The following is a 27,600-nucleotide window of genomic DNA, read 5'->3' as shown; positions in this document are numbered from 1 at the left end:
AAACTGGCCCAAGGGACATTCCATACCATGTGACGTCATGCTCATTACATAAACTGGGGAAAGCTGGCCGGGGGGGGCCACTGCTCGGGGACTGGCTGGGCATCGGTCGGTGGGTGGTGAGCAATTGCACTGTGCATCACTTGCTTTGTGTATTATTATTATTATTATATTATTATCATTTTATTTCCATTATTAAACTGTTTTTATCTCAACCCATGAGTTTTTCTCACTTGTGCTCTTCCAATTCTCTCCCCCATCCCACCGGGTGGGGGGGAGTGAGCGAGCGGCTGCGTGGTGCTCAGTTGCCAACTGAGGTTAAATCACAACATTAGGAAAATAAAATCACCAGTAAGGAAATGTATATCTGTCTCCGAGAACTCAGCCAAAGCTGTAGTCAACCTGATCTAGAGTTGGCATTAGTCCCATTTCAGGCAAAAGGTTGGGCTATATGACTTCCAATCGTCATTTCTGTGATTCTGAAATTTCCTTGGGGTAGATGTGGTATTATGAATGTGGGAAAAGTCATAAATCTGCCATCCACCTGCCTTAGCCTTCTTCCAGTTCAGGTATTTCTTTTAGTGCCATTTCAATGCCCAGTGAAATCACAGGGAATCTTTAACTATCATTTGATCAGGCCTTAGAATGTCAGTGATGTTTATTCATTAATCAAAAAAGCTAGTTTCTGCTTCTATGTACCTTAAGCTATGAACCTTATGAATGATTAGAACTTCTTAGGGGCCTAACTTAAGCAAGTGGAAAAAGACAAGAAAGAAGAATCATTTGTTGAGCCTGTCCCAGGTGATGTGTTTTCTGGATTTCTCTTTCTGGGAGGATCAAGGACAGAAAGCAGGTCTTCTCTGACTAGTCAAAACTGCATCTAGGAACCAGTTGTGGTTTTAATAACTAGGTCTATGGAGCCATTTGAAATTGCCTTAAGCAAGGTCCTGGTTCTGCACAGCCTATACTAAAGCAGTAGCCGTGCACCATTCACTCCAGTGCTTTTACTCTAAGCTAACAATTGTTAAATAATTGTTTTATGATTGTTGAGGGAGCCTGATAGTACTTAATCCGAAGCACACTGAGATCAGTGTGAGTTTTCCCTCTAACTTCTAACAGGTTTTGGATTTGATGCATCATGTGTGTAGAGAGCCACTTGATTTCTCACTGAATGAAGCATATTTTTACTCTACAGTTTTGGACTCCTCTTCTTCAGTATCTGTTAATAAAATGTAGACTCAATCAGACTCTTGATTTTGCCAGTCTGTTTTTGTAATGGGTTGGGTTCAAATTCTGATCAGAGTTTGAAGATTTCCCTGGTCATTTTGAAATGCTAGTGTGCAATCAGTCAGCTTATCTTATTTCTTTTTCTTGCTGATTATTGGAGTTTAGACAAATTATGATTTCAGTTTATGACTGAATTACATGACTTGAAATAGCTCTTTCATGCTTTAATCAGCATCACCATGCATATTCTCTAGGTCATTATCACAAAAATGTGGTGCATTTTCTTGTCCAACTGGGACTGTTGCTTTTCTTTAGGCTACATTTATTTAGTACAACATTGTTTGCTTTTCTTTATATCCTATTCCAGATACAATTAGAATTCTGCATTAGCTTCATTATTACTGCTATCTACTAGACAAAGTAATGGACTATAAATTTGATGTATGAGTATGTTTCTGTTAAGAAGAAACACACACACACAAAGTATTTCTTTATTAATTTGCATTTAGTAGTATCTTAAATACTTTATATTTTCATTTACAATATTTGAAAAATATATTGAACAGTCCCATAATAAAAGTTTACCTTTTGCAGGGTTGATTTTTAAATCCATTTTGTAATTAAGCCATTCCTGTGTGGCATCTGAATGCTAAATCTAATTACATAATTAGACATCTGCATTATTAACTGATCTGTGGTGACATAACAAATGCATCCTTTGAATTCTGTTGTCTTTTGATCTACAAGTTATTTGGTGTACAGTTGATATAAGAACATACATTTCAACAGCTTTATTATACCAAATTTATGAAGTTGACATAGAAATGAATGATTTGACATATGGTTAACTAAGCATCTATAAGTTAGCTACAGATGATTTGTAGCATATTTCAGTATGAAAATTTTATTTTTAAGTATCACTGAAATGCAATAAATTGCATTTTGTATGAAAGTATTACATGTGAAAATGTCTTCCAAAATTAAATAATTAGAGACTGAAAAAAACATGATACTGATGGGGAAGCTGAAAAATACAGGTAAGGCTGAAAACGCATTTAATTGACATTTAAGAACCAGTAGAGAGTTCATGAGACGCAAAGAGATACTAGTCAGCTATTTCTTAGATCAAAGCAACAATGATAGTGCATGATGACAGAGAAAGAAGATGCTTTGAGAAGAGTGCAGTCAATGTGGAGAGGAGTGAAGAGTGAATTATAGTGGATTTGTTTTAGTAGCTTCATAATAATAATTTATAAAGTTGGACGTCTGTGAGTTGTGAGCAAAAATTGTCACCCCTTGATTTTTTTTTGACAAATATCCTGTGCATTTAGGTGTGCAAAACTGATTAATTTGAAAAAAAACCACAACAGAGATGAAGTTTGGTTTCTAGGCCCACATAAATTTCCATTAGTTTCAGTATTTAGAGCACTAATAAGGAATGCATTTTTCTTTATGCAATGAGGTATATTTCTTTGTTCATAAATTAGTGCTTAAAAGCTATGAAGATATATGATGCAGGACATTCAGAAAACTGGAATTAGGACACCATGTAACTATGCTGAACTTTATATACCTGGAAGGAGAGGATATGTTGATGCACAAAGTGAAGACAAGAGTTTCTGTTCTGTGTTGGGGTCCTTTTTCCACTAGTAAGGCTGTTCTGCCTAAAGGAACAATTGGACCGTCAAGTTTCTTCCATATGGAGAATGGTATTGGAACTCCAAGGTCCCTTATGTGGGATTTGTGGGGATTCTGTGACACAGAGATTTATATTCCAAGTCTTTGCTTAAGGCTGAATTTAACATACTTTGCAACATTTCTATACCTTCTTTTATCTCTCTTGGTTACATAGATTCATTTAATATCACAATATCCCTGTAAGTGAATCAGGGTTTTTTATTAGTGGATAAGACAGAGGCACCCAGCTGGCCTTCAGGTAATCAGTGTGGATTCAGTTCCTAGGTTTTCATGTTACCTTGGCCAAATTACATAACTTCCTGCACCCTGGGAAATGTTTTTTTTTCCTCCCCTCCATTTTTAGTACTCCATCAATTAATATTATGACCGATTTAGAACAGAGATTGTCTGTTTCTGCATTTCTGTCCTTTACCTGGAAGAATCTTAGTTGAACCCACAGGCACTAAAAATGAAATGAAAATTGTATCCATTTTACAGAAAGACTATTTTATACAGATTTAGTTTCTCAGAAAATTCGTGACAGTAACAGAACAGAAATGGAGCTTTTCTAGTTCTTTTGCACATCTTTTTAATGGTTGTGCTACATGTCCTCTGAGGCAAAGTTGAACCTACAGCGGATATGTGCTGAGAATGCTGGCTAAGGGCTTGTCATTGTAAAGGTGTCAGAAAATTAAATGAAAGAGAACAAAAGGAGAGTCTGTCTGAGAGAGAAATCATTTCATCTCCTGAAATATTTCATGTTTGACATATCCAAGTTCAATGAATTTCAAATAGTAAAGCCATTTTGCATGTTTATTTTTACCTTCACTAACTTGGATATCCTTCCTCTAAATTCCATATCTCTCATATCAGCCAGTTTCTGCTTCTGCCTCAGAAAAGCATGATGTTGTAAGAATTTTGAGGCAGCAACTAAAATAGAAGCCATTTCATGCATTACCCTCCTTTCCATTCAAGTCAGAGCAGATGTGTCATTGCATACCAACCACATGCTGGAAATCTGTCAAAACTACAGCATAGATCTTAAGTCAGCCTACACAGACACAAAAATCTTTCCCTATGCCTGCGAATACTCTGGGTCTTTTGCTTCATTGGGACCAATGGTGGTTTCTGAATGCAGCTCAGCTGTGCAAAAAGCTTCAAGCTACTAAATAAGCCTCAAAGTTGGCTTACCTCCAATACCATCTGTGCTTTTAGATCTTAAACATGTATCTATTCAGATGCGTTAACATGTGCAAATCCATTGTTTTATTTAAAGTAGCAACAGACAATGAAAAATAAAAGGGGAGAAAAACCACCCGCAGCATGGAAACCCCTAATGTTTTTCATTGAAGAGGTTGTGAGGACAGAATACCACTTCTACTGTTGGCTGCAAGTGTTGTATTTCTTGGGTGAATGATGTGAAGACTGTTACTACGTGATGTATAGTAACTCAAAGCAGAGTTTTGCATGTGAATGGTGTTATTCTGAAGTCATAAAATAGTTATTTGCCATAAGAAAGGCAGTTGATTTTAGGCCAAGTGCCTGGATTTTATCTAGTCATCATTATGGAAAATTAATTTTTATGCTCCTTCACTTGGTAGATTCTGAGGTCTCTCTTATGTTCACATAAGAAATTCTAGCTGGTACAGAGTAGTAGTACTACTCCTAGAGTAATTTTTCTTCATGAAAATAGTTCATCTATAAGAGCATATGGATAAAAGATCTGTGCCAATGTGCAACATTGTGTATATGTGATAGTAATCCCTCTGGAGTGCAAGAGAAGTGTCCCATTCCTTTTAGGGAGTTTCAGATAAATCCCTGCATGAGACTCAGTGACATGTACTGTGAGCACTCGAGCATTGTAGCTTTTTCATTATTTTTACAACGTGCATTAGAATCACATGTAAGAAGTCAGTAGCTAAACTAGCCACGTTTTGTGGAAGTCTTGGCACTGTGGTTACTATAGGCTTTGGTAGTGACTGTGTCTTCACTTCCTGCTCATCTTACTGCATGTTGCTTTCCAAACACCTACAGCATGTCAAGTCAAGTGTGAAATAAGATATAATAGTTACATATGTTTTAATTCTACAAGTTGTCATTAGGTGGAATGCTATAGCTTGTGTTGTGCGGACAAGCAGGGAAGACAATCGGAACAGTCCATTTAGGTCTCAGAGTCTCTGAGTCTAGGATCTGTAAGTATTGTCCATTTTGGAAGTTGCTAAAACTGCTGACCTTGCCTCAGATTCCATTCTCTACACTGCGCGGAAAAGGTTACTGAATGCAGTTTTTCCATACTGCACCCTTCCTGGTTTTTTAAGTAGCATGCTGCAATAAATCCTCCCCTGATGCCTATTATACTACTCTGCCACAATTATTCCAGAGACATTCGTGCCAGTCACTTGTCAATCACATGTCCATTTCTCTGAGAGTAACAGATTGCTGAACTGTACATATGCCACTGTCAGAAAAGTTGCCAGTGATTTCTCTCTCATGATTTTCAGTTGCTATTCCCCACTTAGGCACTCTACAAGGAGAAAAATACAAATACTTTTCAATATTTCCCCACTTTTCCCTAACTGTAATTTTTTATTTCTTTTTGGTGATATGATGACTACTTCCCATTCCTCCAAGCTGCTGGATTGGTGTGCATTATGCATGCCACCGGTCCATTGGCAACCACCAAACCCTAGATGCTGCTGAACCCTTCCTATGTTGGATAGAGACAACAGAGATGATAGTTTTAAATCAGCAGCTTCTTAGTCTGGCAGTGCAAGTAATCTGAGATCACATAAATGCCAGCAGCATTTATATGCTGCTCCCCTGATTGGACTGTCTGCTTTCTTGGCTCTCCGAAACAAATCTTTCCTTCTGGCTGTCCAAATTTTGCTTGGAATGACATCAAGTTAAATGGCTTTTACCAGGTTGAGAACTGTTTCTTCCTCTGCCTCACAACTGTTCCCCAGGCACCTGCAAGGCAATGAGATGTGCTGCCACGTTTAGGTGGAAGCTGGAGTTAAAAGGTTTCTTAGAGTGTACACGTGAGTAGGAGGAAGTCTTCAGCAGCACATTATGTAGGTTACCATCATTAACCTACTATTTTTTAGAGATTGGATGTGTAATTAGTGACGGATAATTATCACAAGTTCTTTTCCATCCACTTTATGTTCCTTTTCTTTCTCTTCTTTGCAAAAGCTTCTTTTTGAGAGAAAAAGCAATTAGTATTATTTCAACTTAATGAATTCTACTTAACCTGGGAAATAAAATATTATTTATTTGCTCTTTATTGACAGATGATGTGCCTGAAATAGTAAACTTTGATGGTGATTTAGTAAGTCAGGCCTTAACCTAGAAGCACTGCACTGTGACTGCAAAAAGCTTTCCATATTTTAACATTTAGATCTATGATCTCTGCTTGCATGTTCTATTTATTTATGAAAAAGATTATTTTATTCATTTGTACTTAGTAAACATTATACAGGGATGATATCCTTCAAACAGTGATGAATTGTCAACTAAGTAGGCCAAAGACTTTTCCTGAACAAGAAGTCTATTTTAGTAAATAACATAGCCCACAAAGGAAGCCGAGAACGTCTGGAAGGTTGGCAATTTTTGAATGCCTTGTGTTTATGATATATGTATATTGAATGGCTCAGATGGAAAAAGAAAAAAAATCTGAAGTCTGCATTTCTGCACAATGCATTTAGGGTCTTTTATATTTCTGTACCTAGTTATTCCCAAATAGGATGCATTACCAACTAAAGCAAGGATTTCATTGAAACGATATAGTAGTATTGGAGCTACCTTTCCCAATATTTGGTGTTATAATTTTATAACTTCTGCTTTATTTTAGCTAAATGTACATTTAGTGTTTGAGGTCCTCAGCTACTGAGGTGCCTAGTTCCCACTGATTTCAGTAGGAGTTAGTTACGTTGGGACTCACAATGCCTTGAGGAAACTTTTGTGCCATAGCATAGGATTCATGTCCTGATATGAGTCACCGAGAGCTGTGCACCTACCCTAGGGTAGTTGTCTCTTACAGGCAGTGGACCCAGATCCTGTCTGTCTAAGGCAATTAGACATCTGTCTTAGCTAGATGGGTTGAATCAGGCTGTGGATGTTCTTGTCTCTTCCTCTCGACTACCGCAGGACCTAGAAAACCAAAACAGAATAATTTCTTAGTAGGCTCTCTCCTTCTAGGTGAGATGAAACCCACTCCTTGTGTGTAAGCACTTTTTAGGCTTCTAAAAGCTTTTAGCTTAACTTACTAGGTAGTATCTATGAATGCTGTGAATGTGAAGAATCTGAGAGTCTTCCAGGTACTAAGAGCAATACATGTGAAGCTGTATGATTACTTCAGACCACCAAACTTAGGACTGTTTTGGGCCTACCTTTCCTACTTTATGTCTGCCCAACATCTTTTGCTATCCTGATTCCTCCACAGGGGCTTCCTGACCTGTCCTTCTACGGCCTCTTTTTGAACTGTCTCATCAGAGGTACTTTTTCTGGGCCTCAACTTATGTTTTTGCCAGATTATTCTGATGCCAAACCAGCGGTGGCAAACATTGACCACAGGTCATGTTGTATAGTAACCTATACAACATCAAGAAGCTGCCTGTCATGATTTACTAGTTTACACTCCTTACTGCTAAGGCTGCCACTATTTCATTAGGGGAACTGGCAAATGCATTTAATGTACGAAAAGGCTACAGAAATCCCACAGAGTACTGTAGGGACATAAGCTGCTGTTTAACAAGATTTGCGAACTGCATATTTATCTGCTGATAAACAGAGTGTTGGCCAGCAGTGCATCCTGAAAAAATAGTTTTTGCTGTAGTAGGTGGGGCGGGCTAGAGGAAATGTGTTGTTGAGACTTAATGAGATGTGTGAAGACCTAGTAAATAATAAAGAGAAATGTGGGCAGTCATTGTGCTGGGTAGCTTGGTGCAGACATTGCAATGGATGATGGTGGGACAATGTTGGGGATGTGTGGCATTTGTAGGTTGCAGAATGCATCTGTGAGATGAGGATGAGGGTGTGGAACTATAGGAGTGGAGAACACTGGCAGCTGTATTCCTGATCACTGGCTCATTGTCATACATGTCTTACGGATTCGAATAAACAACTTTTGCTCATAACAATGCCTTTTTGTTTTTAACATCTAAGCCGAAAGCAGAAAAATGGTAGAGTTATATGGGTAGGGATGCATGTTGCTTAACTGATAGTCTGGACTGCTGGTATTTCCAAAAGGAAGAATGTCATATATTCTAATATGTTTGTTATTGAATTGGACGCTAGTTCTCCTGGTATCCTCTACAGCTTGTCAGAAATCACTCTGGCTCCAGAAATATTGCAACAGGGAAGTGCTCTCAATTTTAGAAATGGAGGCTGGTGGAGGTGTGTTAAACTGAGGAGGTCTGCAGCTGAGTTAGACTCTTATGTATTCAGTTCCTTTCTCTCTCTCTCTCTCTCTCTCTCTCTCTCTCTCTCTCTCTCTCTCTCTCTCTCTCTCTCTCTCTCTCTCTCTCTCTCTCTCTCTCTCTCTCTCTCTCTCTCTCTCTCTCTCTCTCTCTCTCTCTCTCTCTCTCTCTCTCTCTCTCTCTCTCTCTCTCTCTCTCTCTCTCTCTCTCTTTTTTTCTGTAGCACATCAGGGTCCTAAAATAATTTATCCATTAATAAATCAGGTTTGAATTTTCAAGGTGATAGATACTTAGAACCTGATTCGCAGAATAACCATAGCTGGGGAATGCTATTGCATCCCTGTAGTTTCTTATATGTACTAATACAGATTATTTCTAGAACATTTTGTATCAGATGGGAAACTATATGATATACAGGTGCATGTAAAAAGCACAAAAATCACAGGCTATGATGTGACTCCATATCCACTTACAGGTACAAAAATTCACTTGGAGGCATTTGAGGCAAGTATTGTAAATGAATCTCTTTATATCAATCATTTCAAAACTGTACATTTACAGCATTAAAAACATAACATTTAAAATATATATTAGCTTGAGATTTTTCAAATTTGTTTTGACCTTCTAGTTCTTGCTACTTTTACTTGAAAACAGACATCCAAACAGCAGGCATGGCTTTGAAAATTGTGGCATTAAACATTGAAACCATGAAAATATTTTGCAAGTTCTTGGAATTATTAGGTTTTACTGTAAAGGCTAAATTTAAAGAAAGCAGTTCTCACCAGATCTTACAATAAAAGCATCCCTGCATCTGTGTCTCACACCAGCATGACATGATATGATATTCTCCTGGGGGAATACGTCAGCTTGCAGAGACCTTCGCCCACATATAGGTCAGTTCTCTTTTGAACAGATGTGAGATAATTGCAAGAGGTGTGAGAGCCTGCATAACTGGGTCAGAGCGTGATTTCTGCTCTCATACCACTGCAAACTCACTGGGAGTAATATTTACATACGTGGAAAACAGAATTTGGCCTGGTGGTTTCACAGGTGAACAAAAGGGCTGGATTTGGCCTGGTATCTTTACTCCTCAATTGTATATGAGCCTAATTGAATTTTAGCATAATTAAACTCACCACGTATTGACAGATTGCATTTCACACTGACTTCCGTCCTGTAACAGAGAAAGGGAATTTGCTTCAGGTGCTATTGCCTTTTCCCAATGGTCTGAATAGATGGAAACGGGAGGGGGAGCTGTGGGAACAGGAAAAAGAAAGGGAATTGCTACTTTGCTTTTAAAAAAAGAGGAAGAGGAATAACTCCAATTAATTTTAACCCTACCTGTTCTCACCTAAAAGACTACTCTGTTTAACCTAACAGAATGGAGACTAAGAAGGCATAGGGTTGCTAAGTATAAATATGCTGGGCAGTGAACGCTGGAGAGGGAAAAGGAGTGCTTAAGGTGAGAGACACTATTGGCACATGAACAACTGAGCGTAAATAACAGACAGGAATAAACACAGGCTGGAAATCTGAAGGTTTATAACTCATTAGAGTGACAAAGTTCTGCCTCCCAGTAGGAGGAAGTAAAATTTTAAGCACTGTTAAGATAGAAATCAGCAGGTTACTAAAAGATTTGGTGACTGAATTAGCAGGGAACTGGATTCAGATCTCCAAAAACTTTCTCCTATACTTCTGTGGGTTTGAGGAAGGAAAAGTAAATCTAGCTTGGTGTTGTAGGTAGTCCTCTGGGGGACCTCCAGTTTCTATAAGCAAGAGCAGGTTCACAAGAGGAATCTACAAATACCCCAAAGTATTAATGCAGTATTTATGGAGGAGTGACTTCTGCTTTAAATTTGTGTTCTGCATCTGGCAGAGGAGAAGGCGGGGACCTGTCCCTTGCACATGTGCTGTAATTGCTTCGTCTGCTGGCTTCTGGGAAGGGAAAAGAGCAGCAATGCTGTAGCAAATGCCTGAAATAGCCTTGTTCAGTTGTCTGTCTGCAAAGGAGGATGCATAGCTGTGAATCCTCAGAGGAGTTAGGTGCTTCTTTCTGCCTCAAAGTTAGCTGCCTAAGTGTGCTAGAAGAGCAGAGTCTAAGCACTTGCCCAAGAAACCTTAGCTGTTCCTACTGCCTAGCTTAGATGGCTCCCTTGGTTTTGCTCTGCACGTAATACGCCCATGTTTAAAGCTTTAACTGTGATTTTCAAACGTTTCCATGGAAACAGCTTCAGCTACCTAAGCTAGCACACCTGTCTTGGCTGTGATCATCATCAACACTTATCATCCCCTGGAGACAGGGAATTAGTAGCCCCAGTGGGTGCTACCCAGAAGATAGAGGTGGAATTCAGTGTTGAATTCACTTCCATGCTTTGTCAGAGCAGCAACAAGCTGCAATACTCCCAAGAAAATCTACTTCAGTAATGCAACAGATACAAAAAAAAAACCACCAAGTAATTTCCCACCTGGTCAGAGACAGAAAGAAAATATGAGTTTCTTCTAATTAGTAAGGCAATACTCCCAAGAAAATCTACTTCAGTAATGCAACAGATACAAAAAAAAAAACCACCAAGTAATTTCCCACCTGGTCAGAGACAGAAAGAAAATATGAGTTTCTTCTAAAATTAGTAAGGTATTCATATCCTACAGTGCTAATAGTGATATTAAACCTTTCCCCCAATAGAATACATGGAAAGTGAGTGTGGTGTTCTTTAGATTCACTTAATAGTATGAATAAGTAGAATTCAATAAATAGAACATGCACTACAGACTTATGAGCTGTTCTGTTTTTGTGAGATGCTTCTTTCCTTACGGTTTTTCATTACATCTTCAGTCACAGTTATTTTGCTGCTATTTAGTGAACATTTCCCTTTTTCTTAACTGGCCATATTTCTTGGTAAGCAAATTTAGTCAAGGCTTTGGTGAGGTTATAGTAAATGTATTAAGCAATATAAAACTGCACATACCATTAAAATTATAGTTCTAATATTAAAAACAGTGTAAAATACATTCAGTAATCAGTGTTGAAAACATTTTCTTTATGATGTAAGAGTTGTTACAATGACAAGAAAATATTTTATTGTCAAACCAAAATTCCTTTTTTTTTAAATTTAGATCTTACAATGCTATTATTGTGTATGATAGTATTTTATTCTATACACTTTAAACAAAAACAGTGTACCTGTGAAAGATGGGATTGTACAGAATAGTAGTGCAATAGTAATTGAAAATGTTATTTCTATTGCCTCATGCAATGTGATCTGCTTTTGTCTAATTCACACCATAGCTAAATCATTTCCTCCTACTAATAAAAACATTACAAAGTATTCTTATTCTAGTTGCACTGTCATTTGTCCGTAATTTAAGAGAGATTTTTCAGCTAAAAAACCCTGCTGTCACTAATAAATGGGGTCATTTTAACCATTATTTGTGGATGAAATGAATAATCTTAATGCTTAAATGGGAGCTGTAAAGTTAAAGTGTGCTGTAAAGCACAGTTAACCTGGGCTTTATCTAAATTAGAGCCAAAAAGAGTAATAACTGAAAACCAAAACAAAACCTACCCCTGCCACTTTCTGAACTAAGGCTGTAAGTCTACATTATTAACTTGACAAGGGGAATCAAAACTAGCTACCTCTTTCACACAGGCTCAAACCTGTCTATTCCTCAGTGATCAGTGATGATGTTGACAAAGCCAAACGCATGCTGTCCTATCCTTGTCTACCTCATCCTGGACTGTGATTGAATCCCAGAGTGTGAAAGGCTACATAAAACCTGTACACACATGGGGTGGGTGCAATGAGGTGGAAGACACAGATACATGTGTAGTGCTTTCACAGCAGTGGGCATCCATGTGCAGGCTTCAGGATGAAGACATGCTCATAATTAAGTTTGTTGTGACTTTCTAGGCTCTATTCCCAGTTAATGTTGCCAGTGTACCCTGATGACTGAGTCTGGTAATGGTGTTAGTGGGACAAAGCACAGCTTTTCTGAACTATTTAAAGAGACACAAACCTTTGCATGACAATACCTGTAATAATAAATGTTCAACCTCTGTGCACCATTTAGGCGGTTTTCATACAGTATGATCTTCTTAAGAAAAGCAATTTTTTTTTTTTTTTAATTTTAATTCATAGGACAGAAGCAGCGGCAGGTTTGCTAGGTAACAGGGCTTCTCTGGATGCGGGAAGTTTATGAAAGGTCTGGAACCTGCCTTCTCTCTGGGCTGAGTGGGATACTTAATGTTATTAAAACTGGGGTGGTGAGGGAGAGAGTGAGGTGACTAACCGATAGCGATTGCACTGGTTCTGCGAGAGGCTGGAGGACGCTGCTGGAGAGGTGCTTATGCTATTATTACACATTTGTATAGTTTAAACAGAATCTTCTACAATAGACTTGTGAATGTTTCCTCTTCATGAAAATGAAGTATTTGGGATTTATGCAGGATAGCTGTTGAGAGGTAGATCATGCTGTTATTTGAACACCTTCATCTAATACTTTTGTGTCTTGCAGGGATTCTGTTAGAACAAACCCACTAAGGATTAGAAGATGCTGAACTACTAAGATGCTTACTACTATTTCTAAGGAGAAATATAAGTATCTAAATAAGAAACAACTAAAAAAAAATTTCTCCCCAGAAACGGGGAAGTTTGTCCTGGAATAAAGAACTACCAGGAACTTTTGTTAGAGCCTATTTTGCTAATTTAATGCCTAGGTCTTATGAATTTGTTTTGATTTGGGCCATACTAAATCCTAAAGCTAAGCTCTGGCTATAAGAGATAATTGGACAATGAAGTCAGAGAACTTGTATTTATTATCATTTTCAAACTAGCAATGACAGGACCCATCTCTAGTAGACCATCTGAAGATGAGATGAAACTGTTGTGCAGAAAAAAGGTGTAATGAAGTCTTCAAAAGTGTTCAATGTCTGCTTTTAGAATTACATTAGAAAATGCCTACTTGGAAAAGTACCAGCATTATTCCTTGATACTGAATTCCATGATAATGAATCAGATTCCTTGGAAGTGATTTCTGACTGTAATTCATTAAGAATTGTTTATGGAGTTTCTTATCACGTGGTTTTCCTTGTGACCAAAGTTTCCATGAGATAAACTTATAAATGAGCCCATCCAGCAAGAGTAAAAGATTGCTCAAGGCTCTAATAGGCCACAAATTGGATTGCTGAGCAATCCTCTAATCTGTTGTCTGTGTTCTTCTTTCTCTATAACTAAGACTAAGGAAAAAAAAAAGCTATGTGCTGCTGTCAGTTGTAATTATGCCCAACTCAGATAAAATGTCCTGACCTGTGAGAGGTAGGTCAAATGTCAGAGAAGGCTTATGGGAAACAGTAGAAGGTTGAAGGCTTCTAAATAAGCTTTGCAAGTATTTATCCCTTTTGTAGAAAATAGCTGTGAATTTCTAAACCAGAAAAATTATAGAAAATGTCAAAGCATGTCTACAGTGACCCTGTTCTATACTAATCTCTTGTCAGGCATATTGATGAGTTAAGTGGCTTAATAATTATTTTGCCATCAGAGATGACACATATTGATGCCTCTTCAGCAGACAGCTTTTTTATATTTTGTCTGGATTAGATCAGCTTAAGTCATGATGTTTAATGTTGTCTGTGTATATACATTCACGATAAAACTTGAACCAACATGTTTTAGTTTGACTGAATTTGCTAATCCGTTCAGTTCTACTCAGTAATCCATTGTAGAGGCAACAAATTAATAGAACCCTGAAGTTTACAAGAAAATTAATATCAATTTACAATACAAAAATTTAGTACTTCTCAGGACTACATTGATGCTATGTTTATAGATTGTGATGGTAGTTACAATACTCTCTAACTTATTTTTTGTTAGCTGGAGGAGTGACTTGAACTAGACACTTGCTCATGAAAGGAGATGGTCAGCCAAAATGGTGATTACCAAGTGAGAAATGAACCATCAAACCCACAATTTTGTGAATACAGCCTGAAATTTTTTATTCAAGTTGAAGTAGTCACTTTCACGCATGATACCACCATTTTTCATTATAAAAAAACTGCATGTGGTAAGTAAATACGGCTGAAACAGTGTGCCTAGCTTGAAATGAAGCAGATTAAATGTGCAGAATAAGGAGCAGTTACAAACACTCCAGACTGAAGTAATTTTCTTTTATGTATTGGTAAGCAGGATACAAAGTCAGGGATATGTGTCAAGGAGTGAGAACCAGGATATTCAACCCAATCTGTAATACCCTTTAACTTGTACCTTAATATTATTACTGTGCTTATTTATAAAGCATTAAATGTATTTGAATGACTTTACAGACAAGTAGATTGCTGACTTGAAAGCACAGAAGAATCTTGTTGACTTACAGGATGAATTGCTACTCTCCCAGTTCTTATACCACTTCTGTAGCCAACACAAAACATCCTTTCCTTTGGCATGCTAATGGAGAGGACACCTTGGCTGAATCCCCCTAGCCTTTCTCCATTCCTCTCTTTCTTCTGTACGGAAAGACTGCATTTGTGGTGTGTTTCCAGTTTGACAGAAGTGGCCATTATCTCTAACCATGAATCATTAAAACAAGTTGGTTTGTTACTTATCAATTTATATTAGTCTGACTCCACTGAAATTTTCAAAGCAAAGGATACGGTGTTTTGAGGTCCTGAGGAGAACAGGATATATATTGTAAATAAACAATTGTCTGTTGAATACTTTCCCCAGAGTATTAATATATAAACCAGTTATCTGTTGAGTCATACCAAACTTGTTTGAATTTTGCTGCTGCTGAAGATACATTTTAAGTGACCTTACAGTTTGGTTTTATAATGCATAATAAAAGGAATCACTTCTATTCTTTTTTAAAAAAAAGTAAAAAAAAATCTTCAATTTTATGTGAACATAATCTGTGTAGACACCAATTTATGTAAACGGTAATACTTCCTACAGCATTTTCCCCCTAGCACTAACCAGCCAGGACACCTCTGTGTCAGGTACTTCTCTATTATTATTTCTTCATTGGCCTTTTATCTTTCTTATCTTTAACATTGTAGTTGATGTTGTTTAGATTAAACCAGCATATTAATGCTCAAAAGGCAAAAGTCAGGTTGATGTAGAAATACTATAAACATTTTTTGTTCTCTGTAAAGCTGTTCTTTGGAGCCACATAATTTGCATGCCACGGTTAGATGTCTGTTCAGAAGAGAAAAATATGATAATGAGTTTCAGTAGAGTTAGAGTGCTTGTTGTATTGCAATTTAGCTTTATTGCTAGGATTATACCAATTCTAGGGGATAAACAGGTGAGCTCTGGCTCCATCTCAGTTATATGGAGTGTTCCTGATATGAGAAATTTCTGTAAGGACTGTTGGTCAGGTCAGTGGGACAGCTCTCCCAAGTGAGACAACAGGATTTGAACAATGCTGTCTGTACAAAAGCCTGAAGTTTCAATATAGAAATACGTTTTGGTAGCTGTCCGCCCTTTAACTGCCTTGAATATTAACATTACCCCCTATGGTGCATTCTCTTGTTTGCTGAGAAGTTCATTCCAACATTTTCCTGCTATAGCTATTCCGGTCACAGAAAGAAGCTTGTAATCAATAAACAGAAGCTTTCATTTTAGGCATCAATCCTTTATTCATAAATATGGAGATTTTCAGTCTTCTAGTAATAATGCCCACAATCCTTTTCTTCTTCAATGGATGGCAGAAATAGATTGAAGTCATTTCACCAGACCCTGACACACCGTAAAACTAGTAGGCAGATAATGCTGTATATCACAAGAAAGTGTAATGGTTGATGCCTTTTTAGCCGTTCTCTAAGTAGTGCATGGGCAGCAAGAAGGGCAGGATCTACCTCCTGCTACTGTTTGGAGTCAGTAATACTCTAATCTCTGCCCTTGATCAAAACACCTGTGTACAAACTATGACTACCTATGAGGAATAACTCATTTCATAGGAGATGGCTTACCACGTTGAAGTGGATAATAAATAACGTAATTTTTGCATACTGTCAACTGACACGCATTTATGCAGGAGTTATAAACTACAATCTGATAAGATAGACTGCTGACCTTGGATGCCTTTCAATTCTCCAAATTGGACACCACACTTGAAGTGACCAGCTGGGGAAAGAAATTTATACAGTTTTAAAATTGCTGCTCTTGATACATAAGGAAAAGAAAGACACTTGGATAGTTGAAATTTGATGACAAAAAATGTGGATCTCTAATACAGAGCTGAAATTTGTTATTTTCTTTGCTTATCACACAAGAGTCAGAGTGTAAGAAACTGTAAGATTCTGGTACATCTTCTGCATCTCCACCAGCAGTTAAGTGGTTAGCTCTGAATATCTGTATTATATTGATTTCAAATAATCATATGAAAATGTTTAATTACTGGTTTGCATGTGCCGTTATTATTAGAGATATGGTTTGACTCAGTAACTGTAACATTTCCTTGAAACAATCTATAGAGAGACGTCATCTCTTCTACCACTTTTATCTGTACCTCAGTGGTTGTTTCTTACCCTAAAAAAGATAATCTGTATGTCTTTGAAATTAAAGTTTAATGTTATATAAAGTACACATGTATAAAAAGAAACACAATCACTTTGTCATCATGTTAATTATGATATAGTAAAATAATGTAAACAAAATCCATTCGCAAGAAAAAAATAACTGAAGTGATATTTTTAATAGATATCTTGCAAAGAGATTGATTATGGTAAATTGGTGAAACATTTAAACAATCAGTTCATTTAAATGAACAACTTTTTTTTATGTAGCATAAATATTGACTTCTGAAATACAGTTCCTGCTGGTTTGAATCCAAAAGCACTAAAATTATAGAAGCTTGAGATTACAGTCTTATAGTAGAAACATTTTCTAGCTGAAATATATTATAATGAGGAAGACAAACTAAAAGCCTTGTCCAGGCTTTGAAATGTTAAGTAATCTTAGTGAGACATAATTAGAAGCATGGCTTTTTACCAGTGTCAGCTATTATTTTTTTCACTATAAAACTTTTTATCAAATAAAACACACAAATGTCTTTTCACAGAGAAAAAAAAAACACACCAAAACCAAAACCCAAAAGACATTGTAGAACGTTTAGAGGGTTAAATATCTACAGTGGATTTTAGGAGCTATTTAAAAAAATCTTCCAAGTATTATTTCCTTGTAATTTGTGAAGTCACTTTTAGTCTTGACTACTGTACTTGGTTATTTCTGATCTGTCATTTTTCCTGGTAATAAGTAAAAATTCTAATGACCTGAAAGCTTTCCAGGTACACAACCCAAAAGCCTGTTATTGATACCTGAGGGCTTTCATCTACTACTGAACTAAGCCTCAGGTCTTTTTGTTACAGTTTAACATTTCCTGTCTTCGTTAATCAATGACACCCTTTCTGATTGAAAGGAAACAGTCCAAACTATAAATGGAAACAGGATAATATAATGTAAATATAGATAAAATATATCTAAAATACTATGCAATAAATATGTACAATAAATAATACATGGTTTTGCAAAAACTACTCTGTCTGATCATGTGACCAATTTAAAAAAAATCACTGGTAAATTCTGTGTGTGGTTATGAGCATTTGACAGAATCAGATATGTATTAAGAAGGAGCAAGATATGTAATTGCATTGTCTATTTAGTCAGTGATAGCATTCTGTTTCCATCTGAGTTCTCAAAGACCCATGATAAACTGACAATCTAACTGTAACATCACATTTAAAAAAAAATTTATAGTGAGACTTTCTTCAAACCAATATATCAAATATTGGTTCTCACTTTTTAAGGACTTGCAGCTAGGGTGTTCCTGTGATTACAATTCTTGTTCAACACCTGCTGCTTTTCTCCATCCTATTCTCCCTCTGCATGGTAACAATCTACCACTAGCGTGCAAATTGAGTAGCACCTTACCTGGTGATTATCTGTTGGCTATTAGAATAGTTGGAGATGGACTGCCCAGAGAACACAGTAACACCTGCACCAGTAAGGGCAGCTCTGTGCAGTGCTAGTGCAGAGCCTGTGTTCTTGCCAACTGCATGATGGCTAGGCTAAGTGAAAGAACAGAGGAGGCCAAAAAACCCCCAAACCCACACCTCCCCCCTCCAGGAAAGCAGAAGAAAATTGCACTGATCAGTTCCCACCCATCCTTCAAAATGCAACCCAGAGCCATTTCATACTTTGTTCACAGGGTCATTACTGGTATGACAATATCATCTCTTTGTTTTTAGAATCTGTCATCCCCTGGCTGAAGGGCTTGACTCCAAGGGTGAGTACTGATAAGGATGTGGAAGCTGCTGGGAAATTCCATGCAGAATGAAGGGATCTGTTTTAAGATTGAAGCAGCTGCGTAGTCTCACTTACACCTGCTTGCAAAAAAGGGGATTTGGTGAGGCACCCCACCACAAAGGCTTCCTTACTCTCATGTTTTCATGTAGGCCGACAATTCTGATGGAAAAGGCAAGTTATCATGTACTCCATACCAAAAGCTAAACAGGGGACAGCCTGACTTTTCTTTAGTATACAGAAGGAATTATTTAAATGAAGATAAATAATACTTCTAAATGAAAAAATGCAACAAAAAACCAAAACCAACCCTGCTCTATTTTTGTGTCTGATTTCCTGGCCACCTTTGGTTTATTTTTCTGTCACTAAGAAAAAAACAATCAGATCTGTGACCCCAGCCATAGGTGACATTATTGAATGTTTTCTGCATTGTAGTGGGGTGTAGTTCTGATTGTTGTACTTAAGCTTGTCTTACTGGGTTGCATAAATTTCCCTTATTTTAGATCCTTGTGTTTTTAAACTTTCAGTTTAGATTTTCTATTTGGTTTCATCCAGAAAGATGAAACCAAAGGAGGGGGCAGGGAGAGAATTGTTTGCTTTGCAGGCTTTAAGAAATATTATGAAAACATTTTTAATGAGTGGATTTTTTTTCCAAAATTTTATATTTTAGTAGCTTTAATACTAAAATAGCTGATGGTCGTAAACTAACATTTGAATGGGAAAAAGTCCTCAGCTTTTGTGTTCTCCCACTGAGGTTGGTTTGATTTGATTTGTCATATGCATGTGTAACTCACATATTATATAGCACACTTTGTATTCATTTGATTGCAATACTGTGCAATTTGTGTGTTTTAATTAAATCAGCTACATGCTCAATTCCTTAGTCTCCTGAATTATTCCAGTATGGCACAAATCAATTAAAATTTCTAAATATTTATTTCAAGAAAATGCAAAGAAGAGTGAAGGAATCTTCTCCAATTTGTAATATTCTTTTACAGAGGCAGCCAATTCTTAGAGGACCAGGAGCCAGGAACTCCCTGTTTTTTGCATACCTTAATATTTCTTTATTCTTTAAAATCTTAATGAGTAAAACTTCATAGCTTGAGCCTAAAAATGAAGCTAAAATATATCCATTACAGTGAGATGAGCAAACTACCATTTTTCAGAGTGAGAGAGACTAATTCTTCTGGGGTTCATGGAACTATTATGGTTAATTATGTTAATTAAGATAGTGACTAGAAATTCCTGAGAACGGGACGCTTTGGTATTAGTCCGTGCAAGCACAAAGTGCACAGTGGGGCTTACAAATAGGCAAGACAGACATTAGGTGAAAAAAAATTGTTAGAAACCACCTGCAAGACTGACCATTCTAAGAGAAGTAAATATTATGAGAGAGACTAATTCTTGTGGGGTTCATGGAACTATTATGGTTAATTATGTTAATTAAGATAGTGACTAGAAATTCCTGAACGGGACGTTTTGGTATTAGTCCGTGCAAGCACAAAGTGCACAGTGGGGCTTACAAATAGGCAAGACAGCATTAGGTGAAAAAAAAATTGTTAGATTTTTTTTTTTTGTTTTTTGCTTGGTACACTATGGGTTAAAATGGTGGCATGAAGTCTGGGGTATACTATTCTATAAAATCCAGATTAAGGTATCCAAATTAAGATTATATGATAGCAAGGTTCTGCTGCTTTTTAGCAGATACTGTCAATTAAAACAGAGATTACCTTCTCTGATTAACTGATACAGATTTTAAACCTGTACCTTCCCAGTCCCGCTGGGACTGGGAAAATACTTTTCAGCAAGCTATTTATTTGCAAAAAGTTCAGGCGGAGATTGATTGAAACTGTAATTTCAAGTCAAATTTAGTATACAGTACATTTTAGTCTTCCTGAAATGAAGCATATATATATCTCCACATATTTTGGAAAGATGCATAAGAAAAGGCTGATGTTTTTTAGAACGCGAAGGAGATAATCCTTCCATGTTTTTTTTCCCCAAAACCCCAACGGGTAGAACGCTTAGTTAGAGTGGCTAGAGTTTGGATTGAAATCCTTTTGAAACAGCTCTTCCATCCCCAAGAGATGAGAGTGTATTTAAGTCTTAGTGTATTTCAATCTGTGCTATTGAAGCTCTTCCACTTTCTATAGAGAACTTGAAATAATAATATGATTAAGAACCAAATTCTAAATTTGTCTTTTGATTGCCTTAACCCCCAACCTCTAGAGTCATGCCCAGGCTCTTGTTCAGTGAATAAGGTTATTTGTGTAGAGTCCTATTTCGTGCACAGTTGTTCCCTGGAGTGGATCCTGGGGAAAACAGAGCAAGTGGTCAAGTGAATGAAAGCTCTGCTATAAAGCCTCAAGAAAGCCAAAATAAGACTGTTAGTTAACCCCAGTCCTCACTTTTAGTATCTTTTGGAGTACTTCAGCCTGCAACCTTAATAAAGTTCTTCTACTTCGCATATTTTTGTGTAATTAATACATAAATCCTTGTTTTTATTGGATACAATTCCTGTCTTGGTTCAGATAAGATTGGGGCATGGTAAGACTCTGTGTAACATATACACCCGTGTTGCTTTAGTATTAAAAAATATGAGGCTAATGAAACATAAATTCTGCACGTATTTTTTTCTGGGCTTCACTTCTGTTTGGGTTTTTACTTAAAGCCTGTTGGTTCCAAATCCTCGTTATAGCCACAGTGTTACTTTTGTCAGTCTTGCATCTGGATGCAACAATTAACTGTTCTTGCAAATTTCCAGAGGAAATTAAACCTAGAAAAATGTGGAGGATCAGCCAGAGTTAATATGATCTGTACAAGCTGAGAAAGAGAGTAAGAATGGGAATAACACAGGTCGTAATTGGCATACAAGTCTGTTCCCTTCATAAAGGTCCATTGGATAGGTCCTGCCCCCTCTTTCATCCTGGACTAATGATGGGCAACATGAGGTTTCTACACTGAGTAAGCAATTTAGTCTGACTGCTGCTATGCAGAACAAAACTGCAAACACAGAGTTTTCCAGGTATTTTGATTGGTATTGGGAAGGAGAGAGACAGGGAGGAGTTTAAAAGCAAGGACAGGGAAGAGAAGCAAGGGAGATGGAAAAGAGTATTGATTAGCCAACATTTTTACTTAGTACAGATGCAAAAGGTGCTGATAAAACAGATTTTATTCTGATACATATTCCTGTAGGCAGGATGATAATGCGTCCTTGTACAAACACTTTTCTGCTGGTGTAATAGTGTCCCTCTAAGGGGAAGCAGAGGAGGAACAGCAGAGGAGAGAGCAAGCAGGCAACAGTCAACAAAAGAAGGGGAAGTAAAGGAATGAGGAAAAGGAAAATGAAAGTGAGTGTGACAACAGTTTGTAAGAGCTGGGAAGCTCTGTTCTGTGTTTTGTCATCAAAAAGTTGGGAATGGAGGTTACCTATAGTAGGAAGGAAGAGGACACATATAAGACATAAAGTGGGCAAGGAACAGTGAAGTTTTACACTCTTGTACTTCACACACAGCCAGCTGAATTTCCTGCAAGCACAGCATCTGGGTTTCAGATGAGTTGTGCCCTGGCTGCAGGAACACTACAGCCACTATCAGCACACAGCAGCGGTGGTTTGGCAATGTTTGAGCTCAGGTACAGTGTCATGTGAACACAATTTTTCTATTCCCAGGTGAATCCGGGGTCTCTTCGATTTAAGCTGTCCTTACAATGAGAAGATATGCTGTAATATATGTGTAATTACTTTATTCAAAGTATCATATCTTCTAGACTTTCTACTTTGAAAAGAATAGAAATCTTGACTTTATAGTAGAACAATAGCATTCTTAATGCTGTTAATAGTTTCTTGATAATACTAATTACATCCAATCACAGATTACTTTTAATTACTTTTTTAATAACATGCGAAATAGTCTATTCTAACAGACAATTTATTAATATATTTTCTAAATGTGTTGTTAAGAAACTATAACATACATTTACTGAATATACTGTTACATGTGTGCTTCATTTCACTTGTAAGTCAGTTGACCTTAATAGAACAACATGGAATACTGAACTAATTCTTTGTAGAATCATGATCTAGTTCATTCACTAATTGTAACAGCAGATACTTTATTTATAATATTTGAAGACAAAAATACTGATTATCCTTTTAATTATTACGGAATAAGGGCTGTGGTGTTTTTAAAAGATATTTATTCTCAAAAGTTGTTAAGGTAATCTCCTGTATTCCGGTTGTTTTGATTTATCAAACCATGCTTTATTGCCAGTAAGACTAGAAGTTAAACAGATATTACTGCCTCATGAGATCTCTGCTGCCTTCTAGTGTAATAGCCTATTTAAAAGATTGCAAAAACAGTCTTTAATTACAGTTTCTCTGTATTTTTGTTTTTGATAAAGGCAAAACAAAAAAACAAGGTAGTTACTGAAAATTGAAAGCAAACACCAGAGAACTGGTATTTCCTGAAGCACAAAATGTTCAGTGCAAATGGGAGAGAAGTTTCAAGGTTATTTTCTTGTCAGTTGGACCATTTTATTTTTTGTTGGTTTGGATATTTGTCATGAAAAGTACCAATACCTAGTTACTTGGGCAATTCAAGTCTGGGCATCACAGGCATGAAATTTTGTTCTTCACACATGCACAACTACTGGATGATTTTTCAAATAATGAAATAATAATTGCTGTGAGATGCTCTCTGATCCTCTCTTTCATGAAGTCTTGTAAATAATCACATTTTCTTTAAGAAAAGTTCAAGCCTGAAAAGTTCAAGCGACTTTTTAAAACATGATGTCAAAAACAAAGCTTGCTTTTAGAGATAATCCCCAGTGGAATGACTTTCAGCTGAATAATGCTTTGTCTTTTTATTGACAGGTCTTAGCTTCTTTATGTCTTTCTGTTTGCTCACATCAACCTTGTTATTTTTTACTTTACAAGAAAGCAAACAGCCTGCAAATCTTTTCTGCAGACAAGTCAATATATTTTTATACTTTCTGGTGTTTTATTTTCAGGGAAGTTCACATGGAGAGGTTGGGCATGAAGCCAGATGTCCTGGAGGTAATTCTGAGAGCTGCAGCAAGCTGTGCACTTACTAACAACTGCTTTGAACAAATACTTCCAAATGGCAAGCTCACTGATGCTTGACTGTGGAACTGGGTTCAGGAGAGAGATGGCTCATGATCTGTTGTTGCCCTGTGCCATTGCCTCGTGCTCTGATCCAAGAACGGAAGAAAGTTTGAGAAGGTGAGCATGGGGGAAGATACTGGTATTTTGAAAGTCTGAGTGTAGATGACATTTAGCAGGGATGAGCAGTCTGAGTGATACAGTGATATGCTGTAATGCAAATTTGAAAAAGACAACAGTGATTCATTTTCAATATCTAAATAATTTAACTTTCTACTTCAAAGATTTCTGTATCAGTATGAATCATCTCAGAATCCTGCTACATTGGTGAGGTGAACAAAAGCCTAATTCTGAAAATACTTATTCATAATTCTCTTGTGCCATATTATGGAATAAGCCAGAGATTTCAGCCAGTAGGAGGAACTGCAGAAACAGCCAAAGCAAGAATTGCTATGCTGAAAGGACTAGGAATAAAATTGCCCCCAAATTTGGAATATCTGTTCTAAGTCACCTTCTACATCCAGAGTTCTTCATGAAGCCATCCTCATCAGGGTACTAGTTTCCCTCTTGCACCATGACCTTACAGAAAAATGGCATTGGGAACATTCCAGGAGCAGCCACATATAGGCTGCGGGCTGTTGCAAGAATTTTCTAGTTTTCATGTTTTCATGGGTGATTAAAGCTAGATTGTACTTCTTTAGCTCGCTTGTGATAATGTCTGAGATGAGGTGTCAGAAACTCCACAAAAGTCACAACCGCTCCTTTCCCCTTATTCACCAACCGAGCCACACCATCAAAGAAAAACTGTGGTCTGTTCTTAATAGTTGACTATTTTCATTCATTATGTTATTTCTCACATGTTTGCAAACTGGTTTGATTCAGAAATTTTTAAGCCAGAGTTCTGTAATTCTCTGGGTCCTCTGATTCTTTCTTGTTTCTTCTGCTCTGCTCCAGTGGGATTAATTGTGTCCTCCACAAGATCCTCAGTAAAACTACTGAGAATTGAGATATTTGGCTACTTCCTTAAGTACTGTAGTGTGAGTTTTCTCATACCCTGTAAATCTGAATATCTCTCTCTTAAACAATGTGTTCTTTCCCTATTTTGGCCTCGACACTACTGCTTTCTTAAAAATAATTTTGCTAAGTATCTAATTGCAATCATCTTCTTGGGTGTTTTTTAATCTCCATGGTGTTTCAACCAAAGCATTAAAATACAAGATATTTTTAAGGTCAAGGTTAAAAACTTAGAAATCATAGCAGCAGTTGATTTTGATACAAATGCTCAGTGCCACTGGGGAAATTCCTAAGGACTGGGAGAAGTAAATGTCATTTCTGGCTTGAAGAAGAAGGATCTGGGGAACTTCAGGCTTCTCAGCCTTACCTTGATCCTTGGGAAGGTGATGGAGCAAATAATATTGGAAACTTTCCAAACACGTGAAAGACAAGATAATGACTGGGAATAGTCAGCAGGGGTTTATGAAGGAGAAGTCATGCTTGATCAACCTGATAGCCTTCCATGACACAATCACCAGTTCACTGGATAAGGGGGAAGCAGAGGATATAATTTATCTTGACTTCAACAGGACTTTGAACACTGCCCTCCATTACATCCTCATAGACAAACTGATGAAGTGTAGACTAGGTAAGAGGACAGCAAGGTAGGCTGAAAACTGTCTGAACTGCTGGGCTCAAAGGATTGTGATCAGTGACACAAAGACCAGCTGGATGCTGGTCACTAGAGGTAGACCCCAGGGGCTGATACTGGGGCCAATACTGTTTGAAATCTTCATTAGTGACCTGGATGATGTGACAGAATACACCCTCAGTAAATCTGCAGACAATACAAAATGGGGAGGAGTGGTTGATGCACCAGATGCCATTCAGAGGGACCCTGAGAGGCTGAAGAAGTGGGCAGAGAGGAACGTCATGAGGTTCAACAAAGGGAAATGCCAAGTCCCGTTCCTGTGGAGGAATAACCCCATGCACAGTCCAGGCAACTGGAGATCAACCAACTGGAAAGCAACTTTGCAGAAAAGGCCCTGGTGGTCCTAGTGGACCACAAGTTGCACATGAGCCAACAATTTGGCCTTGCAGCAAGGAAGGCAAACAGCATCCTAGTTTGCATTAGGAGGATTGCCAGCAGGTCGAGGGAGGTGATCCTTCCCCTCTAGTCAGCTCTGGTGAGACACATCTGCGTGATGTGTTCAGTACTGCCCCCCCTCAATAGAAGAGAGTCATGGACATACTGGATCAAGTCCAGAGAAGGGCTACAAAGGTGATGAAGGTACTGGAAGCATCTCACATATGAGGAGAGGCTGAGAGAGCTGGGACTGTTCGGCCTGGAGAGGAGAAGGCTCAGGGGGAACTTATCAATGTGTATAAATACCTGATGGGAGGGCGCAAAGAAGATGGAGCCAGACTCTTCTCAGTGATGCTCAGTGGAAGGACAAGAGACAATCGGCATAAACTGAAATACAGGAAATTCCACTTAAATATAAGAAAACACTAACTTAATGTGAGGGTTGTCAAACACTGAAACTGGTTGCCCAGTGAAATTGTGGAGTGTCCATCCCTGGAGATATTCAGAATTTGACTGGACACAGTCCTGCTCCCCCATCTTAAGGGGTGCCTTCCAACATCATCTGTTCTGTGATTCTATATTCAGTTAGGATTGCTTCCTAAACACAGATCATTCATTTCCAGTGCAATGCCCTTTAGTTATTACTTTCAAAGAAAAAAAATGTAATATGCACTATTCTTCAGAGTGTAACAACATTGGAAGAAAATTTGAGTGCTGGTGAAGTCTGCACATACATGTTGAACATACATCTCTGACACAGTGCTCATAGGAGAGAAGTTTAAGAAAGAAAATTACCGATTATTTGTAGTAATATTTGATCTTTATTAGAAATGAAAAGGCTGGCAGAGGTATATAATTTTATGTAGATTTGCTTCATTTTCTTGTGCACAGTGGTTGTTGGCTCATTAGGTTATTGTCTCGCCCTCTGACTCATGTATCTGATCTGAAGCATCATTTGCCTGTTAGTAATTAGTATCTCTGTCTCTTTCTCATTAAAGTAGCCAATATGCTTTCCTTCCTACTCTGGCTGAAGCTGGAAGGAGTATTAATAAGCTACTAAGAGACAACCTTAGGACTGTTCCTTTTATTAGAAGGGCTTCCTTCTCTTTTTATAGGAGGTGTAACCAGACTGTTCAATTTAGTTGCCTGTTTTTGGCAGAACAGGTCTATGCAGTCCACCTAAAAAACCCTGTTTACATTTCCTAACCAGTCAGTGCACTTGTGAGGCTGACAAAAGGAGATTCAGGACACTTCATGGAAGCACTGCCTTTTCTCCTTTGAATGGCTTGGAAAGTCTTCAAAGAATATCCAATCCACCTAAATCCACCTCTTTCCATGTAGGCTGTATGTCCTCTAAGGTACCTTCTTCCATGAATGTTGAAATGGTTTATTTCCGTCAAAACACAGAGAATCCTAGACTGTTCTGTCATGTCTGAAGTGGAATATTGCAGTAATCTTCATTCCATGACAAATGCTGATATTTTAACTTTTTTTTTGTCCAACCTGGAAGAAAAACTGAACTTTAATATTGCAATTTCTTAAAATCATGTTTTTGATTTTTCACCAAGACGCAAAAGGATTCAAAACACTTTTGTTTATGAATTTTTACTTGTATATCTGTTTTTATAAGAGACCATAAATCACATAACAATTGTTCTTCTCCCCTATTTTCATTTTCAGTGAATACTAGCATTTAAACAAATTTAATCCTGTGAAATCATGGGAAAAAAAATAAGAAATAAGTAGTAATATTATAAACCGCTGAATCTTCTAAAACCGTTTAGTGGC

This window comes from Aptenodytes forsteri, unplaced genomic scaffold (genome assembly GCF_000699145.1).
Source record: "Aptenodytes forsteri isolate BGI_AS27 unplaced genomic scaffold, ASM69914v1 Scaffold94, whole genome shotgun sequence".
Classification (NCBI taxonomy): domain Eukaryota; kingdom Metazoa; phylum Chordata; class Aves; order Sphenisciformes; family Spheniscidae; genus Aptenodytes; species Aptenodytes forsteri.
The sequence above is the reverse complement of the archived record's forward strand: the minus strand, read 5'-3'. Positions refer to the sequence as shown.